The sequence below is a fragment of the Cherax quadricarinatus genome, chromosome 44, assembly GCF_038502225.1.
Source record: "Cherax quadricarinatus isolate ZL_2023a chromosome 44, ASM3850222v1, whole genome shotgun sequence".
NCBI classification, from domain to species: domain Eukaryota; kingdom Metazoa; phylum Arthropoda; class Malacostraca; order Decapoda; family Parastacidae; genus Cherax; species Cherax quadricarinatus.
Window position 1 is genome coordinate 31,039,236 of NC_091335.1, and position 24,243 is coordinate 31,063,478.

Here is a 24,243-nt window from a genome sequence, read left to right on the forward strand (position 1 = left end):
GTAGTGTAGGAGTGCCTCAGGGTAGTGTAGGAGTGCCTCAGGGTAGTGTAGGAGTGCCTCAGGGTAGTGTAGGAGTGCCTCAGGGTAGTGAAGGAGTGCCTCAGGGTAGTGTAGGAGTGCCTCAGGGTAGTGTAGGAGTGCCTCAGGGTAGTGTAGGAGTGCCTCAGGGTAGTGCGGGAGTGCCTCAGGGTAGTGTAGGAGTGGCTCAGGGCAGTGTAGGAGTGCCTCGGGGTAGTGTAGGAGTGCCTCGGGGTAGTGTAGGAGTGCCTCGGGGTAGTGTAGGAGTGCCTCGGGGTTGTGTAGGAGTGCCTCAAGGTAGTGTAGGAGTGCCTCAGGGTAGTGTAAGAGTGCCTCAGGGTAATGAAGGAGTGCCTCAGGGTAGTGTAGGAGTGCCTCGGAGAACTGTAGGAGTGCCTCGGGTTAGTGTAGAAGTGCCTCAGGGTAGTGTAGGAGTACCTCAAAGTAGAGTAGGAGTGCCTCGGGGTAGTGTAGGAATGCCTCGGGGTAGTGTAGGAGTGCCTCGGGGTAGTGTAGGAGTGCCTCAGGGTAGTGTAGGAGTGCATCGGGGTTGTGTAGGAGTGCCTCAAGGTAGTGTAGGAGTGCCTCGGCTGAGGTAGTGTAGGAGTGCCTCAGGGTAGTGAAGTAGTGTCTCAGAGTAGTGTAGGAGTGCCTCAGGGTAGTGTAGGAGTGCCTCAGGGTAGTGTAGAAGTGCCTCAAGGTAGTGTAGGAGTGCCTCCGGGTACTGTCGGAGTGCCTCAAGGTAGAGTAGGAGTGCCTCACGATAGTGAAGGAGTGCCTCAGGGTAGTGTAGGAGTGCCTCGGGGTAGTGTATGAGTTCCTCGGGGTAGTGTAGGAGAGCCTCAGGGTAGTGTAGGAGTGCCTCAGGGTAGTGTAGGAGTGCCTCAGGGTAGTGCAGGAGTGCCTCAAGGCAGTGCAGGAGTGTCTCAGGATAGTGTAGGAGTGCCTCAGGGTAGTGTAGGAGTGCCTCGGGGTAGTGTAGGAGTGCCTCGGGGTAGTGAAGCAGTGCCTCAGGGAAGTGTAGGAGTGCCTCGGGGTAGTGTAGGAGTGCCTCGGGGTAGTGTAGGAGTGCCTCAGGTTAGTGTAGGAGTGCCTCAGGGTAGTGTAGGAGTGCCTCAGGGTAGTGTAGGAGTGCCTCAGGGTAGTGTAGGAGTGCCTCAGGGTAGTGTAGGAGTGCCTCAGGGTAGTGTAGGAGTGCCTCAGGGTAGTGTAGGAGTGACTCAGGGTAGTGTAGGAGTGCCTCAGGGTAGTGTAGGAGTGCCTCAGGGTAGTGTAGGAGTGCCTCAGGGTAGTGTAGGAGTGCCTCTGGGTAGTGTAGGAGTGCCTCAGCGCAGTGTAGGAGTGCCTCAGGGTAGTGTAGGAGTGCCTCAGGTTAGTGTAGGAGTGCCTCAGGGTAGTGTAGGAGTGCCTCAGGGTAGTGTAGAAGTGCCTCAGGTTAGTGTAGGAGTGCCTCAGGGTATTGTAGGAGTGCCTCAGGGCAGTGTAGGAGTGCCTCAGGGTAGTGAAGGAGTGCCTCTGGGTAGTGTAGGAGTGCCTCAAGGTAGTGTAGGAGTGCCTCAGGGTAGTGTAGGAGTGCCTCTGGGCAGTGTAGGAGTGCCTCAGGGTAGTGTAGGAGTGCCTCTGGGTAGTGTAGGAGTGCCTCTGGGTAGTGTAGGAGTGCCTCAGGGTAGTGTAGGAGTGCCTCAGAGCAGTTTAGGAGTGCCTCAGGGTAGTGTAGGAGTGCCTCAGGGTAGTGTAGGAGTGCCTCAGGGTAGTGTAGGAGTGCCTCAGGGTAGTGTAGGAGTGCCTCAGGGTAGTGTAGGAGTGCCTCAGGGTAGTGTAGGAGTGCCTCTGGGTAGTGTAGGAGTGCCTCAGGGTAGTGCAGGAGTGCCTCAGGGTAGTGTAGGAGTGACTCAGGGTAGTGTAGGACTGCCTCAGGGTAGTGTAGGAGTGCCTCAGGGTAGTGTAGGAGTGCCTCAGGGTAGTGTAGGAGTGCCTGAGGGTAGTGTAGGAGTGCCTCAGGTTAGTGTAGGAGTGCCTCAGGGTAGTGTAGGAGTGCCTCAGGGCAGTGTAGGAGTGCCTCAGGGTAGTGTAGGAGTGCCTCTGGGTAGTTTAGGAGTGCCTCAGGGTAGTGTAGGAGTGCCTCAGGGTAGTGTAGGAGTGCCTCAGGGTAGTGTAGGAGTGCCTCTGGGTAGTGTAGGAGTGCCTCAGGGTAGTGTAGGAGTGCCTCAGGGCAGTATAGGAGTGCCTCAGGGTAGTGTAGGAGTGCCTCTGGGTAGTGTAGGAGTGCCTCAGAGTAGTGTAGGAGTGCCTCAGGGTAGTGTAGGAGTGCCTCAGGGTAGTGTAGGAGTGCCTCAGGGTAGTGTAGGAGTGCCTCAGGGTAGTGTAGGAGTGCCTCAGGGTAGTGTAGGAGTGCCTCAGGGTAGTGTAGGAGTGCCTCAGGGTAGTGTAGGAGTGCCTCAGGGTAGTGTAGGAGTGCCTCAGGGTAGTGTAGGAGTGCCTCAGGGTAGTGTAGGAGTGCCTCAGGGTAGTGTAGGAGTGCCTCAGGGTAGTGTAGGAGTGCCTCAGGGTAGTGTAGGAGTGCCTCAGGGTAGTGTAGGAGTGCCTCAGGGTAGTGTAGGAGTGCCTCAGGGTAGTGTAGGAGTGCCTCAGGGTAGTGTAGGAGTGCCTAGTGTAGGAGTGCCTCGGGGTAGTGTAGGAGGGTAGTGTAGGAGTGCCTCAGGGTAGTGTAGGAGTGCCTCAGGGTAGTGTAGGAGTGCCTCAGGGTAGTGTAGGAGTGCCTCAGGGTAGTGTAGGAGTGCCTCAGGGTAGTGTAGGAGTGCCTCAGGGTAGTGTAGGAGTGCCTCTGGGTAGTGTAGGAGTGCCTCAGGGTAGTGTAGGAGTGCCTCAGGGTAGTGTAGGAGTGCCTCAGGGTAGTGTAGGAGTGCCTCAGGGTAGTGTAGGAGGGTAGTGTAGGAGTGCCTCAGGGTAGTGTAGGAGTGCCTCAGGGTAGTGTAGGAGTGCCTCAGGGTAGTGTAGGAGTGCCTCAGGGTAGTGTAGGAGTGCCTCTGGGTAGTGTAGGAGTGCCTCAGGGTAGTGCCTGTAGTGTAGGAGTGCCTCAGGGTAGTGTAGGAGTGCCTCAGGGTAGTGTAGGAGTGCCTCAGGGTAGTGTAGGAGTGCCTCAGGGTAGTGTAGGAGTGCCTCAGGGTAGTGTAGGAGTGCCTCAGGGTAGTGTAGGAGTGCCTCAGGGTAGTGTAGGAGTGCCTCAGGGTAGTGTAGGAGTGCCTCAGGGTAGTGTAGGAGTGCCTCAGGGTAGTGTAGGAGTGCCTCAGGGTAGTGTAGGAGTGCCTCTGGGTAGTGTAGGAGTGCCTCAGGGTAGTGTAGGAGTGCCTCAGGGTAGTGTAGGAGTGCCTCAGGGTAGTGTAGGAGTGCCTCAGGGTAGTGTAGGAGTGCCTCAGGGTAGTGTAGGAGTGCCTCAGGGTAGTGTAGGAGTGCCTCAGGGTAGTGTAGGAGTGCCTCAGGGTAGTGTAGGAGTGCCTCAGGGTAGTGTAGGAGTGCCTCAGGGTAGTGTAGGAGTGCCTCTGGGTAGTGTAGGAGTGCCTCAGAGTAGTGTAGGAGTGCCTCAGGGTAGTGTAGGAGTGCCTCAGGGTAGTGTAGGAGTGCCTCAGGGTAGTGTAGGAGTGCCTCAGGGTAGTGTAGGAGTGCCTCAGGGTAGTGTAGGAGTGCCTCAGGGTAGTGTAGGAGTGCCTCAGGGTAGTGTAGGAGTGCCTCAGGGTAGTGTAGGAGTGCCTCAGGGTAGTGTAGGAGTGCCTCAGGGTAGTGTAGGAGTGCCTCAGGGTAGTGTAGGAGTGCCTCAGGGTAGTGTAGGAGTGCCTCAGGGTAGTGTAGGAGTGCCTCAGGGTAGTGTAGGAGTGCCTCAGGGTAGTGTAGGAGTGCCTCAGGGTAGTGTAGGAGTGCCTCAGGGTAGTGTAGGAGTGCCTCAGGGTAGTGTAGGAGTGCCTCAGGGTAGTGTAGGAGTGCCTCAGGGTAGTGTAGGAGTGCCTCAGGGTAGTGTAGGAGTGCCTCAGGGTAGTGTAGGAGTGCCTCAGGGTAGTGTAGGAGTGCCTCAGGGTAGTGTAGGAGTGCCTCAGGGTAGTGTAGGAGTGCCTCAGGGTAGTGTAGGAGTGCCTCAGGGTAGTGTAGGAGTGCCTCAGGGTAGTGTAGGAGTGCCTCAGGGTAGTGTAGGAGTGCCTCAGGGTAGTGTAGGAGTGCCTCAGGGTAGTGTAGGAGTGCCTCAGGCCTCAGGGTAGTGTAGGAGTGCCTCAGGGTAGTGTAGGAGTGCCTCAGGGTAGTGTAGGAGTGCCTCAGGGTAGTGTAGGAGTGCCTCAGGGTAGTGTAGGAGTGCCTCAGGGTAGTGTAGGAGTGCCTCAGGGTAGTGTAGGAGTGCCTCAGGGTAGTGTAGGAGTGCCTCAGGGAAGTGTAGGAGTGCCTCAGGGTAGTGTAGGAGTGCCTCAGGTTAGTGTAGGAGTGCCTCAAGGTAGTGTAGGAGTGCCTCAGGGTAGTGTAGGAGTGCCTCAGGGAAGTGTAGGAGTGCCTCAGGGTAGTGTAGGAGTGTCTCAGGGTAGTGTAGGAGTGCCTCAGGGTAGTGTAGGAGTGCCTCAGGGTAGTGTAGGAGTGCCTCAGGGTAGTGTAGGAGTGCCTCAGGGTAGTGTAGGAGTGCCTCAGGGTAGTGTAGGAGTGCCTCAGGGTAGTGTAGGAGTGCCTCAGGGTAGTGTAGGAGTGCCTCAGGGTAGTGTAGGAGTGCCTCAGGGTAGTGTAGGAGTGCCTCAGGGTAGTGTAGGAGTGCCTCAGGGTAGTGTAGGAGTGCCTCAGGGTAGTGTAGGAGTGCCTCAGGGTAGTGTAGGAGTGCCTCAGGGTAGTGTAGGAGTGCCTCAGGGTAGTGTAGGAGTGCCTCAGGGTAGTGTAGGAGTGCCTCAGGGTAGTGTAGGAGTGCCTCAGGGTAGTGTAGGAGTGCCTCAGGGTAGTGTAGGAGTGCCTCAGGGTAGTGTAGGAGTGCCTCAGGGTAGTGTAGGAGTGCCTCAGGGTAGTGTAGGAGTGCCTCAGGGTAGTGTAGGAGTGCCTCAGGGTAGTGTAGGAGTGCCTCAGGGTAGTGTAGGAGTGCCTCAGGGTAGTGTAGGAGTGCCTCAGGGTAGTGTAGGAGTGCCTCAGGGTAGTGTAGGAGTGCCTCAGGGTAGTGTAGGAGTGCCTCAGGGTAGTGTAGGAGTGCCTCAGGGTAGTGTAGGAGTGCCTCAGGGTAGTGTAGGAGTGCCTCAGGGTAGTGTAGGAGTGCCTCAGGGTAGTGTAGGAGTGCCTCAGGGTAGTGTAGGAGTGCCTCAGGGTAGTGTAGGAGTGCCTCAGGGTAGTGTAGGAGTGCCTCAGGGTAGTGTAGGAGTGCCTCAGGGTAGTGTAGGAGTGCCTCAGGGTAGTGTAGGAGTGCCTCAGGGTAGTGTAGGAGTGCCTCAGGGTAGTGTAGGAGTGCCTCAGGGTAGTGTAGGAGTGCCTCAGGGTAGTGTAGGAGTGCCTCAGGGTAGTGTAGGAGTGCCTCAGGGTAGTGTAGGAGTGCCTCAGGGTAGTGTAGGAGTGCCTCAGGGTAGTGTAGGAGTGCCTCAGGGTAGTGTAGGAGTGCCTCAGGGTAGTGTAGGAGTGCCTCAGGGTAGTGTAGGAGTGCCTCAGGGTAGTGTAGGAGTGCCTCAGGGTAGTGTAGGAGTGCCTCAGGGTAGTGTAGGAGTGCCTCAGGGTAGTGTAGGAGTGCCTCAGGGTAGTGTAGGAGTGCCTCAGGGTAGTGTAGGAGTGCCTCAGGGTAGTGTAGGAGTGCCTCAGGGTAGTGTAGGAGTGCCTCAGGGTAGTGTAGGAGTGCCTCAGGGTAGTGTAGGAGTGCCTCAGGGTAGTGTAGGAGTGTCTCAGGGTAGTGTAGGAGTGCCTCAGGGTAGTGTAGGAGTGCCTCAGGGTAGTGTAGGAGTGCCTCAGGGTAGTGTAGGAGTGCCTCAGGGTAATGTAGGAGTGCCTCAATGAAGTGTAGGAGTGCCTCAGGGTAGTGTAGGAGGGTAGTGTAGGAGTGCCTCAGGGTAGTGTAGGAGTGCCTCAGGGTAGTGTAGGAGTGCCTCAGGGTAGTGTAGGAGTGCCTCAGGGTAGTGTAGGAGTGCCTCAGGGTAGTGTAGGAGTGCCTCAGGGTAGTGTAGGAGTGCCTCAGGGTAGTGTAGGAGTGCCTCAGGGTAGTGTAGGAGTGCCTCAGGGTAGTGTAGGAGTGCCTCAGGGTAGTGTAGGAGTGCCTCAGCGTAGTGTAGGAGTGCCTCAGGGTAGTGTAGGAGTGCCTCAGGGTAGTGTAGGAGTGCCTCAGGGTAGTGTAGGAGTGCCTCAGGGTAGTGTAGGAGTGCCTCAGGGTAGTGTAGGAGTGCCTCAGGGTAGTGTAGGAGTGCCTCAGGGTAGTGTAGGAGTGCCTCAGGGTAGTGTAGGAGTGCCTCAGGGTCGTGTAGGAGTGCCTCAGGGTAGTGTAGGAGTGCCTCAGGGTAGTGTAGGAGTGCCTCAGGGTAGTGTAGGAGTGCCTCAGGGTAGTGTAGGAGTGCCTCAGGGTAGTGTAGGAGTGCCTCAGGGTAGTGTAGGAGTGCCTCAGTGTAGTGTAGGAGTGCCTCAGGGTAGTGTAGGAGTGCCTCAGGGTAGTGTAGGAGTGCCTCAGGGTAGTGTAGGAGTGCCTCAGGGTAGTGTAGGAGTGCCTCAGGGTAGTGTAGGAGTGCCTCAGGGTAGTGTAGGAGTGCCTCAGGGTAGTGTAGGAGTGCCTCAGGGTAGTGTAGGAGTGCCTCAGGGTAGTGTAGGAGTGCCTCAGGTTAGTGTAGGAGTGCCTCAGGGTAGTGCCTAAGTGGAGTGTAGGAGTGCCTCAGGGTAGTGTAGGAGTGCCTCAGGGTAGTGTAGGAGTGCCTCAGGGTAGTGTAGGAGTGCCTCAGGGTAGTGTAGGAGTGCCTCAGGGTAGTGTAGGAGTGCCTCAGGGTAGTGTAGGAGTGCCTCAGGGTAGTGTAGGAGTGCCTCAGGGTAGTGTAGGAGTGCCTCAGGGTAGTGTAGGAGTGCCTCAGGGAAGTGTAGGAGTGCCTCAGGGTAGTGTAGGAGTGCCTCTGGGTAGTGTAGGAGTGCCTCAGGGTAGTGTAGGAGTGCCTCAGGGTAGTGTAGGAGTGCCTCAGGGTAGTGTAGGAGTGCCTCAGTGAAGTGTAGGAGTGCCTCAGGGTAGTGTAAGAGTGCCTTAGGGTAGTGTAGGAGTGCCTCAGGGTAGTGTAGGAGTGCCTCAGGGTAGTGTAGGAGTGCCTTAGGGTAGTGTAGGAGTGCCTCAGGGTAGTGTAGGAGTGCCTCAGGGTAGTGTAGGAGTGCCTCAGGGTAGTGTAGGAGTGCCTCAGGGTAGTGTAGGAGTGCCTCAGGGTAGTGTAGGAGTGCCTCAGGGTAGTGTAGGAGTGCCTCAGGGTAGTGTAGGAGTGCCTCAGGGTAGTGTAGGAGTGCCTCAGGGTAGTGTAGGAGTGCCTCAGGGTAGTGTAGGAGTGCCTCAGGGTAGTGTAGGAGTGCCTCAGGGTAGTGTAGGAGTGCCTCAGGGTAGTGTAGGAGTGCCTCAGGGTAGTGTAGGAGTGCCTCAGGGTAGTGTAGGAGTGCCTCAGGGTAGTGTAGGAGTGCCTCAGGGTAGTGTAGGAGTGCCTCAGGGTAGTGTAGGAGTGCCTCAGGGTAGTGTAGGACTGCCTCAGGGTAGTGTAGGAGTGCCTCAGGGTAGTGTAGGAGTGCCTCAGGGTAGTGTAGGAGTGCCTCAGGGTAGTGTAGGAGTGCCTCAGGGTAGTGTAGGAGTGCCTCAGGGTAGTGTAGGAGTGCCTCAGGGTAGTGTAGGAGTGCCTCAGGGTAGTGTAGGAGTGCCTCAGGGTAGTGTAGGAGTGCCTCAGGGTAGTGTAGGAGTGCCTCAGGGTAGTGTAGGAGTGCCTCAGGGTAGTGTAGGAGTGCCTCAGGGTAGTGTAGGAGTGCCTCAGGGTAGTGTAGGAGTGCCTCAGGGTAGTGTAGGAGTGCCTCAGGGTAGTGTAGGAGTGCCTCAGGGTAGTGTAGGAGTGCCTCAGGGTAGTGTAGGAGTGCCTCAGGGTAGTGTAGGAGTGCCTCAGGGTAGTGTAGGAGTGCCTCAGGGTAGTGTAGGAGTGCCTCAGGGTAGTGTAGGAGTGCCTCAGGGTAGTGTAGGAGTGCCTCAGGGTAGTGTAGGAGTGCCTCAGGGTAGTGTAGGAGTGCCTCAGGGTAGTGTAGGAGTGCCTCAGGGTAGTGTAGGAGTGCCTCAGGGTAGTGTAGGAGTGCCTCAGGGTAGTGTAGGAGTGCCTCAGGGTAGTGTAGGAGTGCCTCAGGGTAGTGTAGGAGTGCCTCAGGGTAGTGTAGGAGTGCCTCAGGGTAGTGTAGGAGTGCCTCAGGGTAGTGTAGGAGTGCCTCAGGGTAGTGTAGGAGTGCCTCAGGGTAGTGTAGGAGTGCCTCAGGGTAGTGTAGGAGTGCCTCAGGGTAGTGTAGGAGTGCCTCAGGGTAGTGTAGGAGTGCCTCAGGGTAGTGTAGGAGTGCCTCAGGGTAGTGTAGGAGTGCCTCAGGGTAGTGTAGGAGTGCCTCAGGGTAGTGTAGGAGTGCCTCAGGGTAGTGTAGGAGTGCCTCAGGGTAGTGTAGGAGTGCCTCAGGGTAGTGTAGGAGTGCCTCAGGGTAGTGTAGGAGTGCCTCAGGGTAGTGTAGGAGTGCCTCAGGGTAGTGTAGGAGTGCCTCAGGGTAGTGTAGGAGTGCCTCAGGGTAGTGTAGGAGTGCCTCAGGGTAGTGTAGGAGTGCCTCAGGGTAGTGTAGGAGTGCCTCAGGGTAGTGTAGGAGTGCCTCAGGGTAGTGTAGGAGTGCCTCAGGGTAGTGTAGGAGTGCCTCAGGGTAGTGTAGGAGTGCCTCAGGGTAGTGTAGGAGTGCCTCAGGGTAGTGTAGGAGTGCCTCAGGGTAGTGTAGGAGTGCCTCAGGGTAGTGTAGGAGTGCCTCAGGGTAGTGTAGGAGTGCCTCAGGGTAGTGTAGGAGTGCCTCAGGGTAGTGTAGGAGTGCCTCAGGGTAGTGTAGGAGTGCCTCAGGGTAGTGTAGGAGTGCCTCCTCAGGGTAGTGTAGGAGGGTAGTGTAGGAGTGCCTCAGGGTAGTGTAGGAGTCAGGGTATTGTAGGAGTGCCTCAGGGTAGTGTAGGAGTGCCTCAGGGTAGTGTAGGAGTGCCTCTGGGTAGTGTAGGAGTGCCTCAGGGTAGTGTAGGAGTGCCTCAGGGTAGTGTAGAAGTGCCTCAGGGTAGTGTAGGAGTGCCTCAGGGCAGTGTAGGAGTGCCTCAGGGTAGTGTAGGAGTGCCTCAGGGTAGTGTAGGAGTGCCTCAGGGTAGTGTAGGAGTGTCTCAGGAGTGCCTCAGGGTAGTGTAGGAGTGCCTGTAGGAGTGCCTCAGGGTAGTGTAGGAGTGCCTCAGGGTAGTGTAGGAGTGCCTCAGGGTAGTGTAGGAGTGCCTCAGGGTAGTGTAGGAGTGCCTCAGGGTAGTGTAGGAGTGCCTCAGGGTAGTGTAGGAGTGCCTCAGGGTAGTGTAGGAGTGTAGTGTAGGAGTGCCTCAGGGTAGTGTAGGAGTGCCTCAGGGTAGTGTAGGAGTGCCTCAGGGTAGTGTAGGAGTGCCTCAGGGTAGTGTAGGAGTGCCTCAGGGTAGCGTAGGACTGCCTCAGGTTAGTGTAGGAGTGCCTCAGGGTAGTGTAGGAGTGCCTCAGGGTAGTGTAGGAGTGCCTCAGGGTAGTGTAGGAGTGTCTCAGGGTAGTGTAGGAGTGCCTCAGGGTAGTGTAGGAGTGCCTCAGGGTAGTGTAGGAGTGCCTCAGGGTAGTGTAGGAGTGCCTCAGGGTAGTGTAGGAGTGCCTCAGGGAAGTGTAGGAGTGCCTCAGGGTAGTGTAGGAGTGTCTCAGGGTAGTGTAGGAGTGCCTCAGTGGGTAGTGTAGGAGTGCCTCAGGGTAGTGTAGGAGTGCCTCAGGGTAGTGTAGGAGTGCCTCAGGGTAGTGTAGGAGTGCCTCAGGGTAGTGTAGGAGTGCCTCAGGGTAGTGTAGGAGTGCCTCAGGGTAGTGTAGGAGTGCCTCAGGGTAGTGTAGGAGTGCCTCAGGGTAGTGTAGGAGTGCCTCAGTAGTGTAGTGTAGTAGTGTAGGAGTGCCTCAGGGTAGTGTAGGAGTGCCTCAGGGTAGTGTAGGAGTGCCTCAGGGTAGTGTAGGACTGCCTCAGGGTAGTGTAGGAGTGCCTCAGGGTAGTGTAGGAGTGCCTCAGGGTAGTGTAGGAGTGCCTCAGGGTAGTGTAGGAGTGCCTCAGGGTAGTGTAGGAGTGCCTCAGGGTAGTGTAGGAGTGCCTCAGGGTAGTGTAGGAGTGCCTCAGGGTAGTGTAGGAGTGCCTCAGGGTAGTGTAGGAGTGCCTCAGGGTAGTGTAGGAGTGCCTCAGGGTAGTGTAGGAGTGCCTCAGGGTAGTGTAGGAGTGCCTCAGGGTAGTGTAGGAGTGCCTCAGGGTAGTGTAGGAGTGCCTCAGGGTAGTGTAGGAGTGCCTCAGGGTAGTGTAGGAGTGCCTCAGGGTAGTGTAGGAGTGCCTCAGGGTAGTGTAGGAGTGCCTCAGGGTAGTGTAGGAGTGCCTCAGGGTAGTGTAGGAGTGCCTCAGGGTAGTGTAGGAGTGCCTCAGGGTAGTGTAGGAGTGCCTCAGGGTAGTGTAGGAGTGCCTCAGGGTAGTGTAGGAGTGCCTCAGGGTAGTGTAGGAGTGCCTCAGGGTAGTGTAGGAGTGCCTCAGGGTAGTGTAGGAGTGCCTCAGGGTAGTGTAGGAGTGCCTCAGGGTAGTGTAGGAGTGCCTCAGGGTAGTGTAGGAGTGCCTCAGGGTAGTGTAGGAGTGGGTAGTGTAGGAGTGCCTCAGGGTAGTGTAGGAGTGCCTCAGGGTAGTGTAGGAGTGCCTCAGGGTAGTGTAGGAGTGCCTCAGGGTAGTGTAGGAGTGCCTCAGGGTAGTGTAGGAGTGCCTCAGGGTAGTGTAGGAGTGCCTCAGGGTAGTGTAGGAGTGCCTCAGGGTAGTGTAGGAGTGCCTCAGGGTAGTGTAGGAGTGCCTCAGGGTAGTGTAGGAGTGCCTCAGGGTAGTGTAGGAGTGTCTCAGGGTAGTGTAGGAGTGCCTCAGGGTAGTGTAGGAGTGCCTCAGGGTAGTGTAGGAGTGCCTCAGGGTAGTGTAGGAGTGCCTCAGGGTAGTGTAGGAGTGCCTCAGGGTAGTGTAGGAGTGCCTCAGGGTAGTGTAGGAGTGCCTCAGGGTAGTGTAGGAGTGCCTCAGGGTAGTGTAGGAGTGCCTCAGGGTAGTGTAGGAGTGCCTCAGGGTAGTGTAGGAGTGCCTCAGGGTAGTGTAGGAGTGCCTCAGGGTAGTGTAGGAGTGCCTCAGGGTAGTGTAGGAGTGCCTCAGGGTAGTGTAGGAGTGCCTCAGTGTTGTGTAGGAGTGCCTCAGGGTAGTGTAGGAGTGCCTCAGGGTAGTGTAGGAGTGCCTCAGGGTAGTGTAGGAGTGCCTCAGGGTAGTGTAGGAGTGCCTCAGGGTAGTGTAGGAGTGCCTCAGTGAAGTGTAGGAGTGCCTCAGGGTAGTGTAGGAGTGCCTTAGGGTAGTGTAGGAGTGCCTCAGGGTAGTGTAGGAGTGCCTCAGGGTAGTGTAGGAGTGCCTCAGGGTAGTGTAGGAGTGCCTCAGGGTAGTGTAGGAGTGCCTCAGGGTAGTGTAGGAGTGCCTCAGGGTAGTGTAGGAGTGCCTCAGGGTAGTGTAGGAGTGCCTCAGGGTAGTGTAGGAGTGCCTCAGGGTAGTGTAGGAGTGCCTCAGGGTAGTGTAGGAGTGTCTCAGGGTAGTGTAGGAGTGCCTCAGGGTAGTGTAGGAGTGCCTCAGGGTAGTGTAGGAGTGCCTCAGGGTAGTGTAGGAGTGCCTCAGGGTAGTGTAGGAGTGCCTCAGGGTAGTGTAGGAGTGCCTCAGGGTAATGTAGGAGTGCCTCAGGGTAGTGTAGGAGTGCCTCAGGGTAGTGTAGGAGTGCCTCAGGGTAGTGTAGGAGTGCCTCAGGGTAGTGTAGGAGTGCCTCAGGGTAGTGTAGGAGTGCCTCAGGGTAGTGTAGGAGTGCCTCAGGGTAGTGTAGGAGTGCCTCAGGGTAGTGTAGGAGTGCCTCAGGGTAGTGTAGGAGTGCCTCAGGGTAGTGTAGGAGTGCCTCAGGGTAGTGTAGGAGTGCCTCAGGGAAGTGTAGGAGTGCCTAGTGTAGGAGTGCCTCAGGGTAGTGTAGGAGTGCCTCAGGGTAGTGTAGGAGTGCCTCAGGGAAGTGTAGGAGTGCCTCAGGGTAGTGTAGGAGTGCCTCAGGGTAGTGTAGGAGTGCCTCAGTGTAGTGTAGGAGTGCCTCAGGGTAGTGTAGGAGTGCCTCAGGGTAGTGTAGGAGTGCCTCAGGGTAGTGTAGGAGTGCCTCAGGGTAGTGTAGGAGTGCCTCAGGGTAGTGTAGGAGTGCCTCAGGTTAGTGTAGTAGTGCCTCAGGGTAGTGTAGGAGTGCCTCAGGGTAGTGTAGGAGTGCCTCAGGGTAGTGTAGGAGTGCCTCAGGGTAGTGTAGGAGTGCCTCAGGGTAGTGTAGGAGTGCCTCAGGGTAGTGTAGGAGTGCCTCAGGGTAGTGTAGGAGTGCCTCAGGGTAGTGTAGGAGTGCCTCAGGGTAGTGTAGGAGTGCCTCAGGGTAGTGTAGGAGTGCCTCAGGGTAGTGTAGGAGTGCCTCAGGGTAGTGTAGGAGTGCCTCAGGGTAGTGTAGGAGTGCCTCAGGGTAGTGTAGGAGTGCCTCAGGGTAGTGTAGGAGTGCCTCAGTGAAGTGTAGGAGTGCCTCAGGGTAGTGTAGGAGTGCCTTAGGGTAGTATAGGAGTGCCTCATTGAAGTGTAGGAGTGCCTCAGGGTAGTGTAGGAGTGCCTTAGGGTAGTGTAGGAGTGCCTCAGGGTAGTGTAGGAGTGTCTCAGGGTAGTGTAGGAGTGCCTCAGGGTAGTGTAGGAGTGCCTCAGGGTAGTGTAGGAGTGCCTCAGGGTAGTGTAGGAGTGCCTCAGGGTAGTGTAGGAGTGCCTCAGGGTAGTGTAGGAGTGCCTCAGGGTAGTGTAGGAGTGCCTCAGGGTAGTGTAGGAGTGCCTCAGGGTAGTGTAGGAGTGCCTCAGGGTAGTGTCGGAGTGCCTCAGGGTAGTGTAGGAGTGCCTCAGGGTAGTGTAGGAGTGCCTCAGGGTAGTGTAGGAGTGCCTCAGGGTAGTGTAGGAGTGCCTCAGGGTAGTGTAGGAGTGCCTCAGGGTAGTGTAGGAGTGCCTCAGGGTAGTGTAGGAGTGCCTCAGGGTAGTGTAGGAGTGCCTCAGGGTGTAGGAGTGCCTCAGGGTAGTGTAGGAGTGCCTCAGTAGTGTAGCCTGTAGTGTAGAGTGCCTCAGGGTAGTGTAGGAGTGCCTCAGGGTAGTGTAGGAGTGCCTCAGGGTAGTGTAGGAGTGCCTCAGGGTAGTGTAGGAGTGCCTCAGGGTAGTGTAGGAGTGCCTCAGGGTAGTGTAGGAGTGCCTCAGGGTAGTGTAGGAGTGCCTCAGGGTAGTGTAGGAGTGCCTCAGGGTAGTGTAGGAGTGCCTCAGGGTAGTGTAGGAGTGCCTCAGGGTAGTGTAGGAGTGCCTCAGGGTAGTGTAGGAGGGCCTCAGGGTAGTGTAGGAGTGCCTCAGGGTAGTGTAGGAGTGCCTCAGGGTAGTGTAGGAGTGCCTCAGGGTAGTGTAGGAGTGCCTCAGGGTAGTGTAGGAGTGCCTCAGGGTAGTGTAGGAGTGCCTCAGGGTAGTGTAGGAGTGCCTCAGGGTAGTGTAGGAGTGCCTCAGGGTAGTGTAGGAGTGCCTCAGGGTAGTGTAGGAGTGCGTAGTGTAGGAGTGGTTGGTGTAGGAGTGCGTAGTGTAGGAGTGCCTCAGGGTAGTGTAGGAGTGCCTCAGGGTAGTGTAGGAGTGCCTCAGGGTAGTGTAGGAGTGCCTCAGGGTAGTGTAGGAGTGCCTCAGGGTAGTGTAGGAGTGCCTCAGGGTAGTGTAGGAGTGCCTCAGGGTAGTGTAGGAGTGCCTCAGGGTAGTGTAGGAGTGCCTCAGGGTAGTGTAGGAGTGCCTCAGGGTAGTGTAGGAGTGCCTCAGGGTAGTGTAGGAGTGCCTCAGGGTAGTGTAGGAGTGCCTCAGGGTAGTGTAGGAGTGCCTCAGGGTAGTGTAGGAGTGCCTCAGGGTAGTGTAGGAGTGCCTCAGGGTAGTGTAGGAGTGCCTCAGGGTAGTGTAGGAGTGCCTCAGGGTAGTGTAGGAGTGCCTCAGGGTAGTGTAGGAGTGCCTCAGGGTAGTGTAGGAGTGCCTCAGGGTAGTGTAGGAGTGCCTCAGGGTAGTGTAGGAGTGCCTCAGGGTAGTGTAGGAGTGCCTCAGGGTAGTGTAGGAGTGCCTCAGGGTAGTGTAGGAGTGCCTCAGGGTAGTGTAGGAATGCCTCAGGGTAGTGTAGGAGTGCCTCAGGGTAGTGTAGGAGTGCCTCAGGGTAGTGTAGGAGTGCCTCAGGGTAGTGTAGGAGTGCCTCAGGGTAGTGTAGGAGTGCCTCAGGGTAGTGTAGGAGTGCCTCAGGGTAGTGTAGGAGTGCCTCAGGGTAGTGTAGGAGTGCCTCAGGGTAGTGTAGGAGTGCCTCAGGGTAGTGTAGGAGTGCCTCAGGGTAGTGTAGGAGTGCCTCAGGGTAGTGTAGGAGTGCCTCAGGGTAGTGTAGGAGTGCCTCAGGGTAGTGTAGGAGTGCCTCAGGGTAGTGTAGGAGTGCCTCAGGGTAGTGTAGGAGTGCCTCAGGGTAGTGTAGGAGTGCCTCAGGGTAGTGTAGGAGTGCCTCAGGGTAGTGTAGGAGTGCCTCAGGGTAGTGTAGGAGTGCCTCAGGGTAGTGTAGGAGTGCCTCAGGGTAGTGTAGGAGTGCCTCAGGGTAGTGTAGGAGTGCCTCAGGGTAGTGTAGGAGTGCCTCAGGGTAGTGTAGGAGTGCCTCAGGGTAGTGTAGGAGTGCCTCAGGGTAGTGTAGGAGTGCCTCTGGGTAGTGTAGGAGTGCCTCAGGGTAGTGTAGGAGTGCCTCAGGGTAGTGTAGGAGTGCCTCAGGGTAGTGTAGGAGTGCCTCAGGGTAGTGTAGGAGTGCCTCAGGGTAGTGTAGGAGTGCCTCAGGGTAGTGTAGGAGTGCCTCAGGGTAGTGTAGGAGTGCCTCAGGGTAGTGTAGGAGTGCCTCAGGGTAGTGTAGGAGTGCCTCAGGGTAGTGTAGGAGTGCCTCAGGGTAGTGTAGGAGTGCCTCAGGGTAGTGTAGGAGTGCCTCAGGGTAGTGTAGGAGTGCCTCAGGGTAGTGCCTCAGGGTAGTGCCTCAGGGTAGTGCCTCAGGGTAGTGCCTCAGGGTAGTGCCTCAGGGTAGTGCCTCAGGGTAGTGCCTCAGGGTAGTGCCTCAGGGTAGTGCCTCAGGGTAGTGCCTCAGGGTAGTGTAGGAGTGCCTCAGGGTAGTGTAGGAGTGCCTCAGGGTAGTGTAGGAGTGCCTCAGGGTAGTGTAGGAGTGCCTCAGGGTAGTGTAGGAGTGCCTCAGGGTAGTGTAGGAGTGCCTCAGGGTAGTGTAGGAGTGCCTCAGGGTAGTGTAGGAGTGCCTCAGGGTAGTGTAGGAGTGCCTCAGGGTAGTGGACGCGTGCCTCAGGGTAGTGTAGGAGGGTAGTGTAGGAGTGCCTCAGGGTAGTGTAGGAGTGCCTCAGGGTAGTGTAGGAGTGCCTCAGGGTAGTGTAGGAGTGTCTCAGGGTAGTGTAGGAGTGCCTCAGGGTAGTGTAGGAGTGCCTCAGGGTAGTGTAGGAGTGCCTCAGGGTAGTGTAGGAGTGCCTCAGGGTAGTGTAGGAGTGCCTCAGGGTAGTGTAGGAGTGCCTCAGGGTAGTGTAGGAGTGCCTCAGGGTAGTGTAGGAGTGCCTCAGGGTAGTGTAGGAGTGCCTCAGGGTAGTGTAGGAGTGCCTCAGGGTAGTGTAGGAGTGCCTCAGGGTAGTGTAGGAGTGCCTCAGGGTAGTGTAGGAGTGCCTCAGGGTAGTGTAGGAGTGCCTCAGGGTAGTGTAGGAGTGCCTCAGGGTAGTGTAGGAGTGCCTCAGGGTAGTGTAGGAGTGCCTCAGGGTAGTGTAGGAGTGCCTCAGGGTAGTGTAGGAGTGCCTCAGGGTAGTGTAGGAGTGCCTCAGGGTAGTGTAGGAGTGCCTCAGGGTAGTGTAGGAGTGCCTCAGGGTAGTGTAGGAGTGCCTCAGGGTAGTGTAGGAGTGCCTCAGGGTAGTGTAGGAGTGCCTCAGGGTAGTGTAGGAGTGCCTCAGGGTAGTGTAGGAGTGCCTCAGGGGGTAGTGTAGGACTGCCTCAGGGTAGTGTAGGAGTGCCTCAGGGTAGTGTAGGAGTGCCTCAGGGTAGTGTAGGAGTGCCTCAGGGTAGTGTAGGAGTGCCTCAGGGTAGTGTAGGAGTGCCTGGGGGGAGTGTAGGAGTGCCTCAGGGTAGTGTAGGAGTGCCTCTGGGTAGTGTAGGAGTGCCTCAGGGTAGTGTAGGAGTGCCTCAGGGTAGTGTAGGAGTGCCTCAGGGTAGTGTAGGAGTGCCTCAGGGTAGTGTAGGAGTGCCTCAGGGTAGTGTAGGAGTGCCTCAGGGTAGTGTAGGAGTGCCTCAGGGTAGTGTAGGAGTGCCTCAGGGTAGTGTAGGAGTGCCTCAGGGTAGTGTAGGAGTGCCTCAGGGTAGTGTAGGAGTGCCTCAGGGTAGTGTAGGAGTGCCTCAGGGTAGTGTAGGAGTGCCTCAGGGTAGTGTAGGAGTGCCTCAGGGTAGTGTAGGAGTGCCTCAGGGTAGTGTAGGAGTGCCTCAGGGTAGTGTAGGAGTGCCTCAGGGTAGTGTAGGAGTGCCTCAGGGTAGTGTAGGAGTGCCTCAGGGTAGTGTAGGAGTGCCTCAGGGTAGTGTAGGAGTGCCTCAGGGTAGTGTAGGAGTGCCTCAGGGTAGTGTAGGAGTGCCTCAGGGTAGTGTAGGAGTGCCTCAGGGTAGTGTAGGAGTGCCTCAGGGTAGTGTAGGAGTGCCTCAGGGTAGTGTAGGAGTGCCTCAGGGTAGTGTAGGAGTGCCTCAGGGTAGTGTAGGAGTGCCTCAGGGTAGTGTAGGAGTGCCTCAGGGTAGTGTAGGAGTGCCTCAGGGTAGTGTAGGAGTGCCTCAGGGTAGTGTAGGAGTGCCTCAGGGTAGTGTAGGAGTGCCTCAGGGTAGTGTAGGAGTGCCTCAGGGTAGTGTAGGAGTGCCTCAGGGTAGTGTAGGAGTGCCTCAGGGTAGTGTAGGAGTGCCTCAGGGTAGTGTAGGAGTGCCTCAGGGTAGTGTAGGAGTGCCTCAGGGTAGTGTAGGAGTGCCTCAGGGTAGTGTAGGAGTGCCTCAGGGTAGTGTAGGAGTGCCTCAGGGTAGTGTAGGAGTGCCTCAGGGTAGTGTAGGAGTGCCTCAGGGTAGTGTAGGAGTGCCTCAGGGTAGTGTAGGAGTGCCTCAGGGTAGTGTAGGAGTGCCTCAGGGTAGTGTAGGAGTGCCTCAGGGTAGTGTAGGAGTGCCTCAGGGTAGTGTAGGAGTGCCTCAGGGTAGTGTAGGAGTGCCTCAGGGTAGTGTAGGAGTGCCTCAGGGTAGTGTAGGAGTGCCTCAGGGTAGTGTAGGAGTGCCTTAGGGTAGTGTAGGAGTGCCTCAGGGTAGTGTAGGAGTGCCTCAGGGTAGTGTAGGAGTGCCTCAGGGTAGTGTAGGAGTGCCTCAGGGTAGTGTAGGAGTGCCTCCTCAGGGTAGTCTAGGCGTCCCTCAGGGTAGTGTAGGAGTGCCTCAGGGTAGTGTAGGAGTGCCTCAGGGTAGTGTAGGAGTGCCTCAGGGTAGTGTAGGAGTGCCTCAGGGTAGTGTAGGAGTGCCTCAGGGTAGTGTAGGAGTGCCTCAGGGTAGTGTAGGAGTGCCTCAGGGTAGTGTAGAAGTGCCTCAGGGTAGTGTAGGAGTGCCTCAGGGTAGTGTAGGAGTGCCTCAGGGTAGTGTAGGAGTGCCTCAGGGTAGTGTAGGAGTGCCTCAGGGTAGTGTAGGAGTGCCTCAGGGTAGTGTAGGAGTGCCTCAGGGTAGTGTAGGAGTGCCTCAGGGTAGTGTAGGAGTGCCTCAGGGTAGTGTAGGAGTGCCTCAGGGTAGTGTAGGAGTGCCTCAGGGTAGTGTAGGAGTGCCTCAGGGTAGTGTAGGAGTGCCTCAGGGTAGTGTAGGAGTGCCTCAGGGTAGTGTAGGAGTGCCTCAGGGTAGTGTAGGAGTGCCTCAGGGTAGTGTAGGAGTGCCTCAGGGTAGTGTAGGAGTGCCTCAGGGTAGTGTAGGAGTGCCTCAGGGTAGTGTAGGAGTGCCTCAGGGTAGTGTAGGAGTGCCTCAGGGTAGTGTAGGAGTGCCTCAGGGTAGTGTAGGAGTGCCTCAGGGTAGTGTAGGAGTGCCTCAGGGTAGTGTAGGAGTGCCTCAGGGTAGTGTAGGAGTGCCTCAGGGTAGTGTAGGAGTGCCTCAGGGTAGTGTAGGAGTGCCTCAGGGTAGTGTAGGAGTGCCTCAGGGTAGTGTAGGAGTGCCTCAGGGTAGTGTAGGAGTGCCTCAGGGTAGTGTAGGAGTGCCTCAGGGTAGTGTAGGAGTGCCTCAGGGTAGTGTAGGAGTGCCTCAGGGTAGTGTAGGAGTGCCTCAGGGTAGTGTAGGAGTGCCTCAGGGTAGTGTAGGAGTGCCTCAGGGTAGTGTAGGAGTGCCTCAGGGTAGTGTAGGAGTGCCTCAGGGTAGTGTAGGAGTGCCTCAGGGTAGTGTAGGAGTGCCTCAGGGTAGTGTAGGAGTGCCTCAGGGTAGTGTAGGAGTGCCTCAGGGTAGTGTAGGGTAGTGAGTGCCTCAGGGTAGTGTAGGAGTGCCTCAGGGTAGTGTAGGAGTGCCTCAGGGTAGTGTAGGAGTGCCTCAGGGTAGTGTAGGAGTGCCTCAGGGTAGTGTAGGAGTGCCTCAGGGTAGTGTAGGAGTGCCTCAGGGTAGTGTAGGAGTGCCTCAGGGTAGTGTTATTTACACTTTGGTCTTCCTTATCCTCGTCTACGTGAATCTGTTCTCTTAGCTAATAACACAACTTTTATCATCTCTCTTTCAAAAACGAAATTCTCTCATCAACACTCTTAGAAATATCTTCATCGATGACTTCCAATAAACTCACTCTTATTATTGACAAAACATTTTACATGGTGTTTGGAAACAGAGTTGCAAATCTTCAACTAAATGTTGATCAACGGTTCTCCCTCTAAAAGACATATTGAGGAAAAATTCGTAGATATGGACCTGGACTGCAACTTCAAGTTTAATATCCACGTCCAACACATGAGTAAAAAAAGGCTTTTAAAAACATTAGACGTTCTCTCTAAAATACATTACTGTGTACCTCAAGCAGCACTACTTACACTCTACTACTCACTAGTGTATTCCTACCTCATCTGTGGTATTTGATTGTGTGGATCAACTATGTCAAATCACTAGAAAAAAAACACAATCATAACTCAACGAAAAGCCGCTAAACGAATGATTACTCAATGCATTGCTAGACAAAACACTCCACTCTACAACAGTTTAAACTTGCTCAATATTCAGTCTAGTGACTCATACTACTGTGTTTACTTAACATATTCCACAACCAATTCCAATGTAAACCCTCTGAAAATCTTCCTTGATAACTGCAACAGGACTCAGATGAAAGAAGACACGAAAATCTCTTCGATATCCAGAGAATCCGACGCAAACTGTGTGAAAACTCAATACGGATAATAAGTCCTGGAAGCCTGGAACTCCCTGCCTTTAGTCTCTAAAGGTCCCTTATTTGACAGTCGTTTTAAAGCTATTTATAAAAAATATATATCATCTACAGAACCCAAATGGAAATAAATCTCTTTGACTGATTTTTTTGAGTTATCCCAGGTTCTCTACACATATGCTGCTATGTATGATAATCCATGTAACTGTATTTGTGTATATCTGAATAAACAAACTTACTTACATCTTCTTAATGTAATTTAGACAACAATTAGCCAGTCAAACAATACTTCTAGGTCACTTATGTCACTGTTCTTCCAGTCTTCCTTCATCTCTCATATATAATTGGTAACATATATTATCCCATTAGATTTCTACTGTAACTTAAGTAATTAGCTGTGATTGCACTATTTCTATTCAATCGTAAAATTAAACTGAAGATCATTAAACCGATTTAAATAATATGTAAATGTTTTGCAATTGACCAGTTTGTAATTAATTACCTCTCATGTTGCAAGTGTGATTGTATCTAACTACACAGGAAGACCTACACAAACCTACGTAAAGTAATTTCTGGTATTGTTTAAGTCTTAAGATCAGCTGCCTGATATGCACTGTATAGTGTTTCTTGTGCTTACTATTTTACACATGTATCTAGATAATCTTTATGCTCAAAGAAATAATCATTTGGGTCCTGAAGTGGTATAGGCCCCACTTCAATACACAAAGAAATTTCACCGTTGTTACTGTTGATGGCTTCAACAGCTCCTTGGCAATTTTACAAGACTTTGTGCATCACGCAGTTCCATGTCACTTGAATGGACGTCAAGAAAGTTGTCTCAGGAGTTCAAAGATGAGCTCGTGGGAGGATGAACCAGACTTCACTTGATTTTTCTTTGTCTTCCCAGTAACTCTGTAGTTTTTCAGGAAAATTTGGATGATCCGAACTGGAATAATGGTTCGGATCCTAAAACAGACATGAGATGTTGTCTGTTCATTCAACTCGTCCCACACTCATTTACTCGCAGACTTAATTTGCACAAAGGTGCCCAATAAATTACTTTCTTGCCCTAGACTTTCCACAACCCTGGGGGAACACACTTCAGGGGAGACATGATAACGATTTATAAAATACAGCTATGAATTGACAAGGTGGACAAAGACAGAATGTTCCAGAGATGGGACACAGACACAAGGGGTCACAGTTGGAAGTTGAAGACTCACATGAGTCAAAGGGATGTTAGGAAGTATTTCTTCAGTCATAGAGTTATCAGGGAGCAGGGAGAGAGGGGACCCAGTAGCAATCAGTGAAGAGGCGGGGCCAGGAGTTATGAATCGACCCCTAAAACCACAAATAACTGAGAACAAATAGTGAGAACATTTCGACCTCTCATTTGGGTCGCCACCCGAGGATGGGGAATCACTGCTGCATGAGCACTGTCTCCGTCAGATATCTGGGGAAACATACAAGTGGTGGATAAAAAATCTTGAGAGTCCAGTAGAATCAGAACAAACTGTCAGGAAAGATGGAAATAAACTCACAAATCAAATACGTACGTTACGTAAAGAGTAAATAAGTATGCTCATGCAGGTGGAGTATTACTATCAGTATTGCTCCAGTGTTGCTCCAGTGTTGCTCCAGTGTTGCTCAAGTGTTGCTCCACTGTTACTCAAGTGTTGGTCCAGTGTTGGTCCAATGTTGCCCCAGTGTTGCTCCCAGTGTTGCTCCCAGTGTTGCTCCCAGTGTTGCTCCCAGTATTACCCCAGTGTTGTCCCAGTGTTGCCCCCAGTGTTGCCCCAGTGTTGCCCCAGTGTTGCCCCAGTGTTCCTCTCAACAGTGACTTCATCCCAGCTAGACAGAAAAACAAGAAGCAAGCGTCTTATATAATTAAAAAACGTCGTAGTTAATAAAGTTTAGTATTAATAAAATAAAGTAATGACAGTGAGCGAGCAAGATTACGTAGCCATCAAAGGCACACGAGTATGACTAGTGAACTCTGGGAAAATTGAATGGCCAAAATTAGGGGTTTTCCTAGAGTATTGGAAAAGATGTATGACCAATTTAAGAAAATTCCTTCAGCTTGTCTTAGCTGCGCGGAACAAACACTTCTCTGAGTGGAACAACCAGTCAGGAACGTAAGAGTGACTTGAATGAGTGGAACAACCACCTGAGTAGGTAACACCACGGTGTGCGGAACAACCACCTGAGTAGGTAACACCAGGGTGTGTGGAACAACCACCTGAGTAGGTAACACCAGGGTGTGTGGAACAACCACCTGAGTAGGTAACACCAGGGTGTGTGGAACAACCACCTGAGTAGGTAACACCAGGGTGTGTGGAACAACCACCTGAGTAGGTAACACCAGGGTGTGTGGAAGAACCACTTGAGTAGGTAACACCACGGTGTGTGGAACAACCACCTGAGTAGGTAACACCACGGTGTGTGGAACAACCACCTGAGTAGGTAACACCACGGTGTGTGGAACAACCACCTGAGTAGGTAATAAAAGGGAGTTCGTAACAACGACCTGAGTAGGTAACACCAAGGTGTGTGTAACAACCACCTGTGAGGTAAAACAACACCAAGGTGTGTGTAACAACCACCTGTGAGGTAAAACACCAAGGTGTGTGTAACAACCACCTGTGAGGTAAAACAACACCAAGGTGTGTGTAACAACCACCTGTGAGTTAAAACAACACCAAGGTGTGTGGAACAACCACCTGTGAGGTAAAACAACACCAAGGTGTGTGGAACAACCACCTGTGAGGTAAAACAACACCAGGGTGTAACAACCACCTGTGAGGTAAAACAACACCAAGGTGTGTGTAACAACCACCTGTGAGGTAAAACAACACCAAGGTGTGTGTAACAACCACCTGTGAGGTAAAACAACACCAAGGTGTGTGGAACAACCACCTGTGAGGTAAAACAACACCAAGGTGTGTGGAACAACCACCTGTGAGGTAAAACAACACCAGGGTGTAACAACCACCTGTGAGGTAAAACAACACCAAGGTGTGTGTAACAACCACCTGTGAGGTAAAACAACACCAGGGTGTAACAACCACCTGTGAGGTAAAACAACACCAGGGTGTAACAACCACCTGTGAGGTAAAACAACACCATGGTGTGTGTAACAACCATCTGTGAGGTAAAACAACACCAGGGTGTGTGTAACAACCACCTGTGAGGTAAAACAACACCAGGGTGTAACAACCACCTGTGAGGTAAAACAACACCAAGGTGTGTGTAACAACCACCTGTGAGGTAAAACAACACCATGGTGTGTGTAACAACCACCTGTGAGGTAAAACAACACCAGGGTGTAACAACCACCTGTGAGGTAAAACAACACCAAGGTGTGTGTAACAACCACCTGTGAGGTAAAACAACACCAGGGTGTGTGTAACAACCACCTGTGAGGTAAAACAACACCAGGGTGTAACAACCACCTGTGAGGTAAAACAACACCAGGGTGTGTGTAACAACCACCTGTGAGGTAAAACAACACCAGGGTGTAACAACCACCTGTGAGGTAAAACAACACCATGGTGTGTGTAACAACCACCTGTGAGGTAAAACAACACCAGGGTGTAACAACCACCTGTGAGGTAAAACAACACCATGGTGTGTGTAACAACCACCTGTGAGGTAAAACAACACCAGGGTGTAACAACCACCTGTGAGGTAAAACAACACCAGGGTGTAACAACCACCTGTGAGGTAAAACAACACCATGGTGTGTGTAACAACCATCTGTGAGGTAAAACAACACCAGGGTGTAACAACCACCTGTGAGGTAAAACAACACCAGGGTGTAACAACCACCTGTGAGGTAAAACAACACCAGGGTGTAACAACCACCTGTGAGGTAAAACAACACCAGGGTGTAACAACCACCTGTGAGGTAAAACAACACCAAGGTGTAACAACCACCTGTGAGGAAAACAACACCAGGGTGTAACAACCACCTGTGAGGAAAACAACACCAGGGTGTAACAACCACCTGTGAGGTAAAACAACACCAGGGTGTGTGTAACAACCACCTGTGAGGTAAAACAACACCAGGGTGTGTGTAACAACCACCTGTGAGGTAAAACAACACCAGGGTGTAACAACCACCTGTGAGGTAAAACAACACCAGGGTGTAACAACCACCTGTGAGGTAAAACAACACCAGGGTGTAACAACCACCTGTGAGGTAAAACAACACCAGGGTGTAACAACCACCTGTGAGGTAAAACAACACCAAGGTGTGTGTAACAACCACCTGTGAGGTAAAACAACACCAGGGTGTAACAACCACCTGTGAGGTAAAACAACACCATGGTGTGTGTAACAACCACCTGTGAGGTAAAACAACACCAGGGTGTAACAACCACCTGTGAGGTAAAACAACACCAAGGTGTGTGTAACAACCACCTGTGAGGTAAAACAACACCAAGGTGTGTGTAACAACCACCTGTGAGGTAAAACAACACCAAGGTGTG